The sequence below is a fragment of the Leptidea sinapis genome, chromosome 4 (genome assembly GCF_905404315.1).
Source record: "Leptidea sinapis chromosome 4, ilLepSina1.1, whole genome shotgun sequence".
NCBI lineage: Eukaryota > Metazoa > Arthropoda > Insecta > Lepidoptera > Pieridae > Leptidea > Leptidea sinapis.
Window position 1 is genome coordinate 81,837 of NC_066268.1, and position 17,525 is coordinate 99,361.

At 40.6% G+C, this 17,525-nt stretch overlaps 1 long non-coding RNA gene across 2 annotated transcripts in view; it reads left to right on the forward strand.

Annotated features, from left to right (window-relative positions):
• Window positions 1–3,595: 3,595 nt before the first annotated feature.
• Window positions 3,596–17,525, forward strand: part of LOC126980014 (uncharacterized) — an 80,200-nt gene continuing 66,270 nt past the window's right edge. The window contains exon 1 of one of the 2 annotated variants that reach the window (XR_007732939.1): window positions 3,596–3,686. This is a non-coding gene — a long non-coding RNA (uncharacterized LOC126980014). Of the gene's footprint in view, window positions 3,687–5,446; window positions 5,536–17,525 lie in introns of those variants that run through there. The other variant, XR_007732940.1, reaches the window with a different exon arrangement.

Genomic DNA, 17,525 nt, shown 5'->3' on the forward strand with positions numbered 1-17,525 from the left:
GATATCCATATTGCTGAAAACATTATTGTTTGCGGCAGCGCTCTGGGATTTCAAAAATATTCATATTGCTAAAATCATAATTTTGTGCGGCGGCCATCTTGGATTTGAAAAATGATCACCAAATCGTTCTCTGCACCCTCGAGAACCTAGGACAAGATATCCATATTGCATAAATCATAATTTTGTGCGGCGGCCAGCTTGGATTTGAAAAATGATCACAAAATCGTTCTCAGCACCCTCGAGAACCTCTGATACGATAACCATAATGTAGTTATCATAATTTTGAGCGGCGACCATCTTGGATTTAAACATGATCCCAAAATTGTTTTCTGCACATTCGAGAACCTCGGGTACGATATCCATATTGCTTAATCCATAAGTTTGTGCGGCGGCCATCTTGGATTTAAAAAATGATCACAAAATCGTTCTCTGCATCCTCGAGATCCTCTGATACGATAACCATAATGTAGTTATCATAATTTTGAGCGGCGGCCATCTCGGATTTAAACATGATCCCAAAATTGTTTTCTGCACATTCGAGAACCTCGGACACGATAACCATATTGCTAAATCCATAATTTTGTGCGACGGCCATCTTGGATTTGAAAAATGATCACCAAATCGTTCTCTGCACCCTCGAGAACCTGTGATACGATACCCATTATGTAGTTATCAAAATTTTGAGCGGCGGCGATCTCGGATTTAAAAATGATCCCAAAATTGTTTTCTGCACCATCGAGAACCTCCGATACGATACCCATATTTTTGTGATCATAATCTTGCACGGCGGCCCTCTTGGATTTGAAAAATGATCACCAAATCGTTCTTTTCACCCTCGAGAACCTCGGGTACGATAACCATATTGCTTAATCCATAATATTGTGCGGCGGCCATCTTGGATTTGAAAAATGATCACAAAATAGTTCTCTGCATCCTCGAGAACCTCTGATACGATAACCATAATGAAGTTATGATCAGAGAATCCTAGATGGTCGCCGCTCAAAATTATGATAACTACATTATGGTTATCGTATCAGAGGTTCACGAGAGTGCTGAGAACGATTTTGTGATCATTTTTCAAATCCAAGGTGGCCGCCGCACAATATTATGATTTCAACAATATGGATATCGTACCCGAGGTTCTCGAGGGTGAAAAGAACGATTTGGTGATCATTTTTCAAATGCAAGATGGCCGCCGCACAAAATTATGATTTAAGCAATATGGATATCTTGTCCTAGTTTCACGAGGGTGCAGAGAACGATTTGGTGATCATTTTTCAAATCCAAGATGGCCGCCGCACAAAATTATGATTTTAGCAATATGATTATTTTTGAAATCCAAGAGGGCTGCCGCAAACAATAATGTTTTCAGCAATATGGATATCGTGTCCGAGGTTCTCGAATGTGCAGAATACAATTTTGGGATCATTTTTAAATCCGAGATGGCCGCCGCTCAAAAGTATGATAACTACATTATGGGTATCGTATCCGAGGTTCTCGAGGGTGCTGAGAACGATTTTGTGATCATTTTTCAAATCCAAGAGGGCCGCCGTGCAAGATTATGATCACAAAAATATGGGTATCGTATCCGAGGTTCTCGATGGTGCAGAAAACAATTTTGGGATCTTTTTTAAATCCGAGATGGCCGCCGCTCAAAATTATGATAACTACATTATGGTTATCGTATCAGAGGTTCCCGAGGATGCAGAGAACAATTTTGTGATCATTTTTCAAATCCAAGTTGGCCGCCGCACAAAAGTATGATAACTACATTATGGGTATCTTATCTGAGGTTCTCGAGGGTGCTGAGAACGATTTTGTGATCATTTTTCAAATCCAAGATGGCCGCAACACAAAATTATGATTTCAGCAATATGGATATCGTACCCGAGGTTCTCGAGGGTGCAAAGAACGATTTGGTGATCATTTTTCAAATCCAAGAGGGCCGCCGCTCAAAAGTATGATAACTACATTATGGGTATCGTATCCAAGGTTCTCGAGGGTGCTGAGAACGATTTTGTGATCATTTTTCAAATCCAAGAGGGCCGCCGTGCAAGATTATGATCACAAAAATATGGGTATCGTATCCGAGGTTCTCGATGGTGCAGAAAACAATTTTTGGATCATTTTTAAATCCGAGATGGCCGCCGCTCAAAATTATGATAACTACATAATGGGTATCGTATCACAGGTTCTCGAGGGTGCAGAGAACGATTTGGTGATCATTTTTCAAATCCAAGATGGCCGCCGCCCAAAATTATGGATTTAGCAATATGGTTATCGTGTCCGAGGTTCTCGAATGTGCAGAAAACAATTTTGGGATCATGTTTAAATCCGAGATGGCCGCCGCTCAAAATTATGATAACTACATTATGGTTATCGTATCAGAGGTTCTCGAGGATGCAGAGAACGATTTTGTGATCATTTTTCAAATCCAAGTTGGCCGCCGCACAAAATTATGGATTAAGCAACATGGATATCGTACCCGAGGTTCTCGAATGTGCAGAAAACAATTTTGGGATCATGTTTAAATCCGAGATGGTCGCCGCTCAAAATTATGATAACTACATTATGGTTATCGTATCAGAGGTTCTCGAGGGTGCTGAGAACGATTTTGTGATCATTTTTCAAATCCAAGCTGGCCGCCGCACAAAATTTTGATTTCAGCAATATGGATATCGTACCCGAGGTTCTCGAGGGTGAAAAGAACGATTTGTTGATCATTTTTCAAATCCAAGATGGCCGCCGCACAAAATTATGATTTAAGCAATATGGATATCTTGTCCTAGTTTCTCGAGGTCGCAGAAAACAATTTTGGGATCATTTTTAAATCCGAGATGGCCGCCGCTCAAAAGTATGATAACTACATTATGGTTATCGTATCCGAGTTTCTCGAGGGTGCTGAGAACGATTTTGTGATCATTTTTCAAATCCAAGAGGGCCGCCGTGCAAGATTATGATCACAAAAATATGGGTATCGTATCCGAGGTTCTCGATGGTGCAGAAAACAATTTTGGGATCATTTTTAAATCCGAGATGGCCGCCGCTCAAAATTATGATAACTACATTATGGGTATCGTATCACAGGTTCTCGAGGGTGCAGAGAACGATTTGGTGATCATTTTTCAAATCCAAGATGGCCGCCGCACAAAATTATGGATTTAGCAATATGGTTATCGTGTCCGAGGTTCTCGAATGTGCAGAAAACAATTTTGGGATCATGTTTAAATCCGAGATGGCCGCCGCTCAAAATTATGATAACTACATTATGGTTATCGTATCAGAGGTTCCCGAGGATGCAGAGAACAATTTTGTGATCATTTTTCAAATCCAAGATGGCCGCCGCACAAAAGTATGATAACTACATTATGGGTATCGTATCTGAGGTTCTCGAGGGTGCTGAGAACGATTTTGTGATCATTTTTCAAATCCAAGATGGCCGCCGCACAAAATTATGATTTAAGCAATATGGATATCTTTTCCTTGGTTCTCGAGGGTGCAGAGAACGATTTGGTGATAATTTTTCACATCCAAGATGGCCGCCGCACAAAATTATGATTTTAGCAATATGAATATCGTGTCCGAATTTCTCGAAGGTGCAGAGAACAATTCTGTGATCATTTTTGAAATCCAAGAGGGCTGCCGCAAACAATAATGTTTTCAGCAATATGGATATCGTGTCCGAGGTTCTCGAGGGTGCAGAAAACAATTTTGGGATCATTTTTAAATCCGAGATGGCCGTCGCTCAAAAGTATGATAACTTGATTATGGGTATCGTATCCGAGTTTCTCGAGGGTGCTGAGAACGATTTTGTGATCAGTTTTCAAATCCAAGATTGCCGCCGCTCAATATACGATAACTACATTATGGCTATCGTATCCGAGGTTCTTGATTGTGCAGAAAACAATTTTGGGATCATTTTTAAATCCGAGATGGCCGCCGCTGAAAAATTATGATAACTACATAATGGGTATCGTATCACAGGTTCTCGAGGGTGCAGAGAACGATTTGGTGATCATTTTTCAAATCCAAGATGGCCGCCGCACAAAATTATGGATTGAGCAATATGGTTATCGTGTCCGAGGTTCTCGAATGTGCAGAAAACAATTTTGGGATTATGTTTAAATCCGAGATGGCCGCCGCTCAAAATTATGATAACTACATTATGGTTATCGTATCAGAGGTTCCCGAGGATGCAGAGAACAATTTTGTGATCATTTTTCAAATCCAAGATGGCCGCCGCACAAAAGTATGTTAACTACATTATGGGTATCGTATCTGAGGTTCTCGAGGGTGTTGAGAACGATTTTGTGATCATTTTTCAAATCCAAGATTGCCGCCGCACAAAATTATGATTTCAGCAATATGGATATCGTACCCGAGGTTCTCGAGGGTGAAAAGAACGATTTGGTGATCATTTTTCAAATCCAAGATGGCCGCCGCACAAAATTATGATTTAAGCAATATGGATATCTTGTCCTAGTTTCTCGAGGGTGCAGAGAACGATTTGGTGATCATTTTTCAAATCCAAGATGGCCGCCGCACAAAATTATGATTTTAGCGATATGATTATTTTTGAAATCCAAGAGGGCTGCCGCAAACAATAATGTTTTCAGCAATATGGATATCGTGTCCGAGGTTCTCGAGGTCGCAGAAAACAATTTTGGGATCATTTTTAAATCCGAGATGGCCGCCGCTCAAAAGTATGATAACTACATTATGGGTATCGTATCCGAGTTTCTCGAGGGTGCTGAGAACGATTTTGTGATCATTTTTCAAATCCAAGAGGGCCGCCGTGCAAGATTATGATCACAAAAATATGGGTATCGTATCCGAGGTTCTCGATGGTGCAGAAAACAATTTTGGGATCATTTTTAAATCCGAGATGGCCGCCGCTCAAAATTATGATAACTACATTATGGGTATCGTATCACAGGTTCTCGAGGGTGCAGAGAACGATTTGGTGATCATTTTTCAAATCCAAGATGGCCGCCGCACAAAATTATGGATTTAGCAATATGGTTATCGTGTCCGAGGTTCTCGAATGTGCAGAAAACAATTTTGGGATCATGTTTAAATCCGAGATGGCCGCCGCTCAAAATTATGATAACTACATTATGGTTATCGTATCAGAGGTTCCCGAGGATGCAGAGAACAATTTTGTGATCATTTTTCAAATCCAAGATGGCCGCCGCACAAAAGTATGATAACTACATTATGGGTATCGTATCTGAGGTTCTCGAGGGTGCTGAGAACGATTTTGTGATCATTTTTCAAATCCAAGATGGCCGCCGCACAAAATTATGATTTAAGCAATATGGATATCTTTTCCTTGGTTCTCGAGGGTGCAGAGAACGATTTGGTGATAATTTTTCACATCCAAGATGGCCGCCGCACAAAATTATGATTTTAGCAATATGAATATCGTGTCCGAATTTCTCGAAGATGCAGAGAACAATTCTGTGATCATTTTTGAAATCCAAGAGGGCTGCCGCAAACAATAATGTTTTCAGCAATATGGATATCGTGTCCGAGGTTCTCGAGGGTGCAGAAAACAATTTTGGGATCATTTTTAAATCCGAGATGGCCTTCGCTCAAAAGTATGATAACTTGATTATGGGTATCGTATCCGAGTTTCTCGAGGGTGCTGAGAACGATTTTGTGATCAGTTTTCAAATCCAAGATTGCCGCCGCTCAATATACGATAACTACATTATGGCTATCGTATCCGAGGTTCTCGATTGTGCAGAAAACAATTTTGGGATCATTTTTAAATCCGAGATGGCCGCCGCTGAAAAATTATGATAACTACATAATGGGTATCGTATCACAGGTTCTCGAGGGTGCAGAGAACGATTTGGTGATCATTTTTCAAATCCAAGATGGCCGCCGCACAAAATTATGGATTGAGCAATATGGTTATCGTGTCCGAGGTTCTCGAATGTGCAGAAAACAATTTTGGGATTATGTTTAAATCCGAGATGGCCGCCGCTCAAAATTATGATAACTACATTATGGTTATCGTATCAGAGGTTCCCGAGGATGCAGAGAACAATTTTGTGATCATTTTTAAATCCGAGATGGCCGCCGCTCAAAATTATGATAACTACATTATGGGTATCGTATCTAAGGTTCTCGAGGGTGCTGAGAACGATTTTGTGATCATTTTTCAAATCCAAGATGGCCGCCGCATAAAATTATGATTTCAGCAATATGGATTTCGTACCCGAGGTTCTCGAGGGTGCTGAGAACGATTTTGTGATCATTTTTCAAATCCAAGATGGCCGCCGCACAAAATTATGATTTCAGCAATATGGATATCGTACCCGAGGTTCTCGAGGGTGCAAAGAACGATTTGGTGATCATTTTTCAAATCCAAGATGGCCGCCGCACAAAATTATGATTTAAGCAATATGGATATCTTGTCCTAGGTTCTCGAGGGTGCAGAGAACGATTTGGTGATCATTTTTCAAATCCAAGATGGCCTCCGCACAAAATTATGATTTTAGCAATATGAATATTTTTGAAATCCAAGAGCGCTGCCGCAAACAATAATGTTTTCAGCAATATGGATATCGTGTCCGAGGTTCTCGAGGGTGCAGAAAATAATTTTGGGATCATTTTTAAATCCGAGATGGCCGCCGTGCAAAATTATGATCATAAAAATATGGGTATCGTATCCGAGGTTTTCGAGAGTGCACAGAACGATTTTGTGATCATTTTTGAAACCCAACTGGCCGTCGCTCAAAATTATGATAACTCCATTATGGGTGTCGTTTCCGAGGTTCTCGTGGGTGCAGAGAACGATTTTGTGATCATTTTTCAAATCGAAGTTGGCCGACGCTTAAAAGTATGATAACTACATTATGGGTATCGTATCCGAGGTTCTCGAGGGTGCTCAGAACGATTTTGTGATCATTTTTCAAAACCAAGATGGCCGCCGTACAAAATTATGATTTCAGCAATATGGATATCGTATCCGAGGTTCTCGAGGGTGCAGAGAACGATTTGGTGATCATTTTTCAAATCCAAGATGGCCGCTGCACAAAATTATGGATTTAGCAATATGTTTATCGTGTCCAAGGTTCTCGAATTTGCAGAAAAGAATTTTGGGATCATGTTTAAATCCGAGATGGCCGCCGCTCAAAATTATGATAACTACATAATGGGTATCGTATCCGAGGTTCTTGAGGGTGCTGAGAACGATTTTGTGATAATTTTTCAAATCCAAGATGGCCGCGGCTCAAAAGTATGTTAACTACATTATTGTTATCGTATCAGAGGTTCTCGAGGGTGCTGAGAACGATTTTGTGATCATTTTTCAAATCCAAGATGGCCGCCGCACAAAATTATGATTTCAGCAATATGGATATTGTAGCCGAGGTTCTCGAGGGTGCAGAGAACGATTTGGTGATCATTTTTCAAATCCGAGATGGCCGCCGCACAAAATTATGATTTCAGCAATATGGATATCGTACCCGATGTTCTCGAGGGTGCAGAGAATGATTTGGTGATCATTTTTCAAATCCAAGATGGCCGCCGCACAAAATTCTGATTTTAGCAATATGGATATCGTGTCCGAGGTTCTCGAGGTTGCAAATAACAATTCTGTGATCATTTTTTATATCCAAGAGGGCTGCTGCAAACAATTATGTTTTTAGAAATATGGATATCGAGGCCGAGGTTCTCGAGGGTGCAGAAAACAATTTTGTGATCATTTTTCAAATTCAAGATGGCCGCCGCTCAAAAGTATGATAACTACATTATGAGTATCGTATCCAAGGTTCTCGAGTGTGCTGAGAACGATTTTGTGATCATTTTTCAAATCCAAGAGGGCCGCCGTGCAAGATTATGATCACAAAAATATGGGTATCGTATCAGAGGTTCTCGATGGTGCAGAAAACAATTTTTGGATCATTTTTAAATCCGAGATGGCCGCCGCTCAAAATTATGATAACTACATAATGGGTATCGTATCACAGGTTCTCGAGGGTGCAGAGAACGATTTGGTGATCATTTTTCAAATCCAAGATGGCCGCAGCCCAAAATTATGGATTTAGCAGTATGGTTATCGTGTCCGAGGTTCTCGAATGTGCAGAAAAGAATTTTGGGATCATGTTTAAATCCGAGATGGCCGCCGCTCAAAATTATGAGAACTACATTATGGTTATCGTATCAGAGGTTCCCGAGGATGCATAGAACGATTTTGTGATCATTTTTCAAATCCAAGATAGCCGCCGCACAAAATTATGGATTAAGCAACATGGATATCGTACTCGAGGTTCTCGAATGTGCAGAAAACAATTTTGGGATCATGTTTAAATCCGAGATGGTCGCCGCTCAAAATTATGATAACTACATTATGGTTATCGTATCAGAGGTTCTCGAGGGTGCTGAGAACGATTTTGTGATCATTTTTCAAATCCAAGCTGGCCGCCGCACAAAATTATGATTTCAGCAATATGGATATCTTGTCCTAGGTTCTCGAGGGTGCTGAGAACGATTTTGTGATCATTTTTCAAATCCAAGATGGCCGCCGCGTAAAATTATGATTTCAGCAATATGGATATCGAAGCCGAGGTTCTCGTGGGTGCAGAGAACGATTTGGTGATCATTTTTCAAATCCGAGATGGCCGCCGCACAAAATTATGATTTCAGCAATATGGATATCGTACCCGATGTTCTCAAGTGTGCAGAGAATGATTTGGTGATCATTTTTCAAATCCAAGATGGCCGCCGCACAAAATTCTGATTTTAGCAATATGGATATCGTGTCCGAGGTTCTCGAGATTGCAAATAACAATTCTGTGATCATTTTTTAATATCCAAGAGGGCTGCTGCAAACAATTATGTTTTTAGCAATATGGATATCGTAACGGAGGTTCTCGAGGGTGCAGAAAACAATTTTGGGATCATTTTTAAATCCGAGATGGCCGCCGCTCAAAAATATGATAACTACATTATGGGTATCGTATCACAGGTTCTCGAGGGTGCAGAGAACGATTTGGTGATAATTTTTCAAATCCAAGATGGCCGCCGCACAAAGTTATGGATTTAGCAATATGGTAATCGTGTCCGAGGTTCTCGAATGTGCAGAAAACAATTTTGGGATCATGTTTAAATCCGAGATGGCCGCCGCTCAAAATTATGATAACTACATTATGGGTATCGTATCTGAGGTTCTCGAGGGTGCTGAGAACGATTTTGTGATCATTTTTCAAATCCAAGATGGCCGCCGCATAAAATTATGATTTCAGCAATATGGATTTCGTACCCGAGGTTCTCGAGTGTGCAAAGAACGATTTGGTGATCATTTTTCAAATCCAAGATGGCCGCCGCACAAAATTATGATTTCAGCAATATGGATATCGTACCCGAGGTTCTCGAGGGTGCAAAGAACTATTTGGTGATCATTTTTCAAATCCAAGATGGCCGCCGCACAAAATTATGATTTAAGCAATATGGATATCTTGTCCTAGGTTCTCGAGGGTGCCGAGTACGATTTAGTGATCATTTTTCAAATCCAAGATGGCCGCCGCACAAAATAATGATTTTAGCAATATGAATATTTTTGAAATCCAAGAGAGCTGCCGCAAACAATAATGTTTTCAGCAATATGGATATCGTGTCCGATTTTCTCGAGGGTGCAGAAAACAATTTTGGGATCATTTTTAAATCCGAGATGGCCGCCGCTCAAAAGTATGATAACTACATTATGGGTATCGTATCCAAGGTTCTCGAGGGTGCTGTGAACGATTTTGTGATCATTTTTCAAATTCAAGAGGGCCGCCGTGCAAGATTATGATCACAAAAATATGGGTATCGTATCCGAGGTTCTCGATGGTGCAGAAAACAATTTTAGGATCATTTTTAAATCCGAGATGGCCGCCGCTCAAAATTATGGGTATCGTATCACAGGTTCTCGAGGGTGCAGAGAACGATTTGGTGATAATTTTTCAAATCCAAGATGGCCGCCGCACAAAGTTAAGGATTTAGCAATATGGTTATCGTGTCCGAGGTTCTCGATGGCGCAGAAAACAATTTTGGGATCATTTTTAAATCCGAGATGGCCGCCGCTCAAAATTATGATAACTATAACGATACTAAGCAATATGGATATCTTGTCCTAGGTTCTCGAGGGTGCCGAGTACGATTTAGTGATCATTTTTCAAATCCAAGATGGCCGCCGCACAAAATAATGATTTTAGCAATATGAATATTTTTGAAATCCAAGAGAGCTGCCGCAAACAATAATGTTTTCAGCAATATGGTTATCGTGTCCGAGGTTCTCGATGGCGCAGAAAACAATTTTGTGATCATTTTTCAAATTCAAGAGGGCCGCCGTGCAAGATTATGATCACAAAAATATGGGTATCGTATCCGAGGTTCTCGATGGTGCAGAAAACAATTTTGGGATCATTTTTAAATCCGAGATGGCCGCCGCTCAAAATTATGATAACTACATTATGGGTATCGTATCACAGGTTCTCGAGGGTGCTGAGAACGATTTTGTGATCATTTTTCAAATCCAAGATGGCCGCCGCATAAAATTATGATTTCAGCAATATGGATTTCGTAACCGAGGTTCTCGAGTGTGCAAAGAACGATTTGGTGATCATTTTTCAAATCCAAGATGGCCGCCGCACAAAATTATGATTTCAGCAATATGGATATCGTACCCGAGGTTCTCGAGGGTGCAAAGAACGATTTGGTGATCATTTTTCAAATCCAAGATGGCCGCCGCACAAAATTATGATTTAAGCAATATGGATATCTTGTCCTAGGTTCTCGAGGGTGCCGAGTACGATTTAGTGATCATTTTTCAAATCCAAGATGGCCGCCGCACAAAATAATGAATTTAGCAATATGAATATTTTTGAAATCCAAGAGAGCTGCCGCAAACAATAATGTTTTCAGCAATATGGATATCGTGTCCGATTTTCTCGAGGGTGCAGAAGACAAATTTTGGGATCATTTTTAAATCCGAGATGGCCGCCGCTCAAAAGTATGATAACTACATTATGGGTATCGTATCCAAGGTTCTCGAGGGTGCTGAGAACGGTTTTGTGATCATTTTTCAAATTCAAGAGGGCCGCCGTGCAAGATTATGATCACAAAAATATGGGTATCGTATCCGAGGTTCTCGATGGTGCAGAAAACAATTTTGGGTTCATTTTTAAATCCGAGATGGCCGCCGCTCAAAATTATGATAAATACATTATGGGTATCGTATGTGAGGTTCTCGAGGGTGCTGAGAACGATTTTGTGATCATTTTTCAAATCCAAGATGGCCGCTGCACAAAATTATGATTTCAGCAATATGGATATCGTACCCGAGGTTCTCGAGGGTGCAAAGAACGATTTGGTGATCATTTTTCAAATCCAAGATGGCCGCCGCACAAAATTATGATTTAAGCAATATGGATGTCTTGTCCTAGGTTTTCGAGGGTGCAGAGTACGATTTGGTGATCATTTTTCAAATCCAAGATGGCCGCCGCACAAAATAATGATTTTAGCAATATGAATATTTTTGAAATCCAAGAGGGCTGCCGCAAACAATAATGTTTTCAGCAATATGGATATCGTGTCCGAGGTTCTCGAGGTTGCAAATAACAATTCTGTGATCATTTTTTATATCCAAGAGGGCTGCTGCTAACAATTATGTGTTTAGCAATATGGATATCGTGGCCGAGGTTCTCGAGGGTGCAGAAAACAATTTTGGGATCATTTTTTAATCCGAGATGGCCGCCGCTCAAAAGTATGATAACTTGATTATGGGTATCGTATCCGAGGTTCTCGAGGATGCAGAGAACGATTTTGTGATCATTTTTCAAATCCAAGATGGCCACCGCACAAAATTACGATTTAAGCAATATGTATATCTTGTCCTAGGTTCTCGAGGGTGCAGAGAACGATTTGGTGATCATTTTTCAAATCCAAGATGGCCGCCGCACAAAATTATGATTTTAGCAATATGGATATCGTGTCCGAGGTTCTCGAGGTTGCAGAGAACAATTCTGTGATCATCTTTTAAATCCAAGAGAGCTGCCGCAAACAATTATGATTTCAGCAATATGGATATCGTGGCCGAGGTTCTCGAGGGTGCAGAAAACAATTTTGGGATCATTTTTAAATCCGAGATGGCCGCCGCTCAAAAATATGATAACTACATTATGGGTATCGTATCACAGGTTCTCGAGGGTGCAGAGAACGATTTGGTGATAATTTTTCAAATCCAAGATGGCCGCCGCACAAAGTTATGGATTTAGCAATATGGTTATCGTGTCCGAGGTTCTCGAATGTGCAGAAAACAATTTTGGGATCATGTTTAAATCCGAGATGGCCGCTGCTCAAAATTATGATAACTACATTATGATTATCGTATGTGAGGTTCTCGAGGGTGCTGAGAACGATTTTGTGATCATTTTTCAAATCCAAGATGGCCTCCGCACAAAATTATGATTTCAGCAAGATGGATATCGTACCCGAGGTTCTCGAGGGTGCAAAGAACGATTTGGTGATCATTTTTCAAATCCAAGAGGGCCGCCGTGCAAGATTATGATCACAAAAATATGGGTATCGTATCCGTGGTTCTCGATGGTCCAGAAAACAATTTTGGGATCATTTTTAAATCCGAGATGGCCGCCGCTCAAAATTATGATAACTACATTATGGGTATCGTATCTGAGGTTCTCGAGGGTGCTGAGAACGATTTTGTGATCATTTTTCAAATTCAAGAGGGCCGCCGTGCAAGATTATGATCACAAAAATATGGGTATCGTATCCGAGGTTCTCGATGGTGCAGAAAACAATTTTGGGATCATTTTTAAATCCGAGATGGCCGCCGCTCTAAATTATGATAACTACATTATTGGTATCGTATCACAGGTTCTCGAGGGTGCTGAGAACGATTTTGTGATCATTTTTCAAATCCAAGATGGCCGCCGCATAAAATTATGATTTCAGCAATATGGATTTCGTACCCGAGGTTCTCGAGTGTGCAAAGAACGATTTGGTGATCATTTTTCAAATCCAAGATGGCCGCCGCACAAAATTATGATGTCAGCATTATGGATATCGTACCCGAGGTTCTCGAGGGTGCAAAGAACAATTTGGTGATCATTTTTCAAATCCAAGATGGCCGCCGCACAAAATTATGATTTAAGCAATATGGATATCTTGTCCTAGGTTCTCGAGGGTGCCGAGTACGATTTAGTGATCATTTTTCAAATCCAAGATGGCCGCCGCACAAAATAATGATTTTAGCAATATGAATATTTTTGAAATCCAAGAGAGCTGCCGCAAACAATAATGTTTTCAGCAATATGGATATCGTGTCCGATTTTCTCGAGGGTGCAGAAAACAATTTTGGGATCATTTTTAAATCCGAGATGGCCGCCGCTCAAAAGTATGATAACTACATTATGGGTATCGTATCCAAGGTTCTCGAGGGTGCTGAGAACGATTTTGTGATCATTTTTCAAATTCAAGAGGGCCGCCGTGCAAGATTATGATCACAAAAATATGGGTATCGTATCCGAGGTTCTCGATGGTGCAGAAAACAATTTTGGGATCATTTTTAAATCCGAGATGGCCGCCGCTCTAAATTATGATAACTACATTATGGGTATCGTATCACAGGTTCTCGAGGGTGCAGAGAACGATTTGGTGATAATTTTTCAAATCCAAGATGGCCGCTGCACAAAGTTAAGGATTTAGCAATATGGTTATCGTGTCCGAGGTTCTCGATGGCGCAGAAAACTATTTTGGGATCATTTTTAAATCCGAGATGGCCGCCGCTCAAAATTATGATAACTATAACGATACTAAGCAATATGGATATCTTGTCCAAGGTTCTCGAGGGTGCCGAGTACGATTTAGTGATCATTTTTCAAATCCAAGATGGCCGCCGCACAAAATAATGATTTTAGCAATACGAATATTTTTGAAATCCAAGAGAGCTGCCGCAAACAATAATGTTTTCAGCAATATGGTTATCGTGTCCGAGGTTCTCGATGGCGCAGAAAACAATTTTGTGATCATTTTTCAAATTCAAGAGGGCCGCCGTGCAAGATTATGATCACAAAAATATGGGTATCGTATCCGAGGTTCTCGATGGTGCAGAAAACAATTTTGGGATCATTTTTAAATCCGAGATGGCCGCCGCTCAAAATTATGATAACTACATTATGGGTATCGTATCACAGGTTCTCGAGGGTGCTGAGAACGATTTTGTGATCATTTTTCAAATCCAAGATGGCCGCCGCATAAAATTATGATTTCAGCAATATGGATTTCGTACCCGAGGTTCTCGAGTGTGCAAAGAACGATTTGGTGATCATTTTTCAAATCCAAGATGGCCGCCGCACAAAATTATGATTTCAGCAATATGGATATCGTACCCGAGGTTCTCGAGGGTGCAAAGAACGATTTGGTGATCATTTTTCAAATCCAAGATGGCCGCCGCACAAAATTATGATTTAAGCAATATGGATATCTTGTCCTAGGTTCTCGAGGGTGCCGAGTACGATTTAGTGATCATTTTTCAAATCCAAGATGGCCGCCGCACAAAATAATGAATTTAGCAATATGAATATTTTTGAAATCCAAGAGAGCTGCCGCAAACAATAATGTTTTCAGCAATATGAATATCGTGTCCGATTTTCTCGAGGGTGCAGAAGACAAATTTTGGGATCATTTTTAAATCCGAGATGGCCGCCGCTCAAAGGTATGATAACTACATTATGGGTATCGTATCACAGGTTCTCGAGGGTGCAGAGAACGATTTGGTGATCATTTTTCAAATCCAAGATGGCCGCCGCACAAAATTATGGATTTAGCAATATGGTTATCGTGTCCGAGGTTCTCGATGGTCCAGAAAACAATTTTGGGATCATTTTTAAATCCGAGATGGCCGCCGCTCAAAATTATGATAACTACATTATGGGTATCGCATCTGAGGTTCTCGAGGGTGCTGAGAACGATTTTGTGATCATTTTTCAAATCCAAGATGGCCGCCGCATAAAATTATGATTTCAGCAATATGGATTTCTTACCCGAGGTTCTCGAGTGTGCAAAGAACGATTTGGTGATCATTTTTCAAATCCAAGATGGCCGCCGCACAAAATTATGATTTCAGCAATATGGATATCGTACCCGAGGTTCTCGAGGGTGCAAAGAACAATTTGGTGATCATTTTTCAAATCCAAGATGGCCGCCGCACAAAATTATGATTTAAGCAATATGGATATCTTGTCCTAGGTTCTCGAGGGTGCCGAGTACGATTTAGTGATCATTTTTCAAATCCAAGATGGCCGCCGCACAAAATAATGATTTTAGCAATATGAATATTTTTGAAATCCAAGAGAGCTGCCGCAAACAATAATGTTTTCAGCAATATGGATATCGTGTCCGATTTTCTCGAGGGTGCAGAAAACAATTTTGGGATCATTTTTAAATCCGAGATGGCCGCCGCTCAAAAGTATGATAACTACATTATGGGTATCGTATCCAAGGTTCTCGAGGGTGCTGAGAACGATTTTGTGATCATTTTTCAAATTCAAGAGGGCCGCCGTGCAAGATTATGATCACAAAAATATGGGTATCGTATCCGAGGTTCTCGATGGTGCAGAAAACAATTTTGGGATCATTTTTAAATCCGAGATGGCCGCCGCTCAAAATTATGATAACTACATTATGGGTATCGTATCACAGGTTCTCGAGGGTGCAGAGAACGATTTGGTGATAATTTTTCAAATCCAAGATGGCCGCCGCACAAAGTTAAGGATTTAGCAATATGGTTATCGTGTCCGAGGTTCTCGATGGCGCAGAAAACAATTTTGGGATCATTTTTAAATCCGAGATGGCCGCCGCTCAAAATTATGATAACTATAACGATACTAAGCAATATGGATATCTTGTCCTAGGTTCTCGAGGGTGCCGAGTACGATTTAGTGATCATTTTTCAAATCCAAGATGGCCGCCGCACAAAATAATGATTTTAGCAATATGAATATTTTTGAAATCCAAGAGAGCTGCCGCAAACAATAATGTTTTCAGCAATATGGTTATCGTGTCCGAGGTTCTCGATGGCGCAGAAAACAATTTTGTGATCATTTTTCAAATTCAAGAGGGCCGCCGTGCAAGATTATGATCACAAAAATATGGGTATCGTATCCGAGGTTCTCGATGGTGCAGAAAACAATTTTGGGATCATTTTTAAATCCGAGATGGCCGCCGCTCAAAATTATGATAACTACATTATGGGTATCGTATCACAGGTTCTCGAGGGTGCTGAGAACGATTTTGTGATCATTTTTCAAATCCAAGATGGCCGCCGCATAAAATTATGATTTCAGCAATATGGATTTCGTACCCGAGGTTCTCGAGTGTGCAAAGAACGATTTGGTGATCATTTTTCAAATCCAAGATGGCCGCCGCACAAAATTATGATTTCAGCAATATGGATATCGTACCCGAGGTTCTCGAGGGTGCAAAGAACGATTTGGTGATCATTTTTCAAATCCAAGATGGCCGAAGCACAAAATTATGATTTAAGCAATATGGATATCTTGTCCTAGGTTCTCGAGGGTGCCGAGTACGATTTAGTGATCATTTTTCAAATCCAAGATGGCCGCCGCACAAAATAATGAATTTAGCAATATAAATATTTTTGAAATCCAAGAGAGCTGCCGCAAACAATAATGTTTTCAGCAATATGGATATCGTGTCCGATTTTCTCGAGGGTGCAGAAGACAAATTTTGGGATCATTTTTAAATCCGAGATGGCCGCCGCTCAAAAGTATGATAACTACATTATGGGTATCGTATCCAAGGTTCTCGAGGGTGCTGAGAACGGTTTTATGATCATTTTTCAAATTTAAGAGGGCCGCCGTGCAAGATTATGATCACAAAAATATGGGTATCGTATCCGAGGTTCTCGATGGTGCAGAAAATAATTTTGGGTTCATTTTTAAATCCGAGATGGCCGCCGCTCAAAATTATGATAAATACATTATGGGTATCGTATGTGAGGTTCTCGAGGGTGCTGAGAACGATTTTGTGACCATTTTTCAAATCCAAGATGGCCGCTGCACAAAATTATGATTTCAGCAATATGGATATCGTACCCGATGTTCTCGAGGGTGCAAAGTACGATTTGGTGATCATTTTTCAAATCCAAGATGGCCGCCGCACAAAATTATGATTTAAGCAATATGGATGTCTTGTCCTAGGTTTTCGAGGGTGCAGAGTACGATTTGGTGATCATTTTTCAAATCCAAGATGGCCGCCGCACAAAATAATGATTTTAGCAATATGAATATTTTTGAAATCCAAGAGGGCTGCCGCAAACAATAATGTTTTCAGCAATATGGATATCGTGTCCGAGGTTCTCGAGGTTGCAAATAACAATTCTGTGATCATTTTTTATATCCAAGAGGGCTGCTGCTAACAATTATGTGTTTAGCAATATGGATATCGTGGCCGAGGTTCTCGAGGGTGCAGAAAACAATTTTGGGATCATT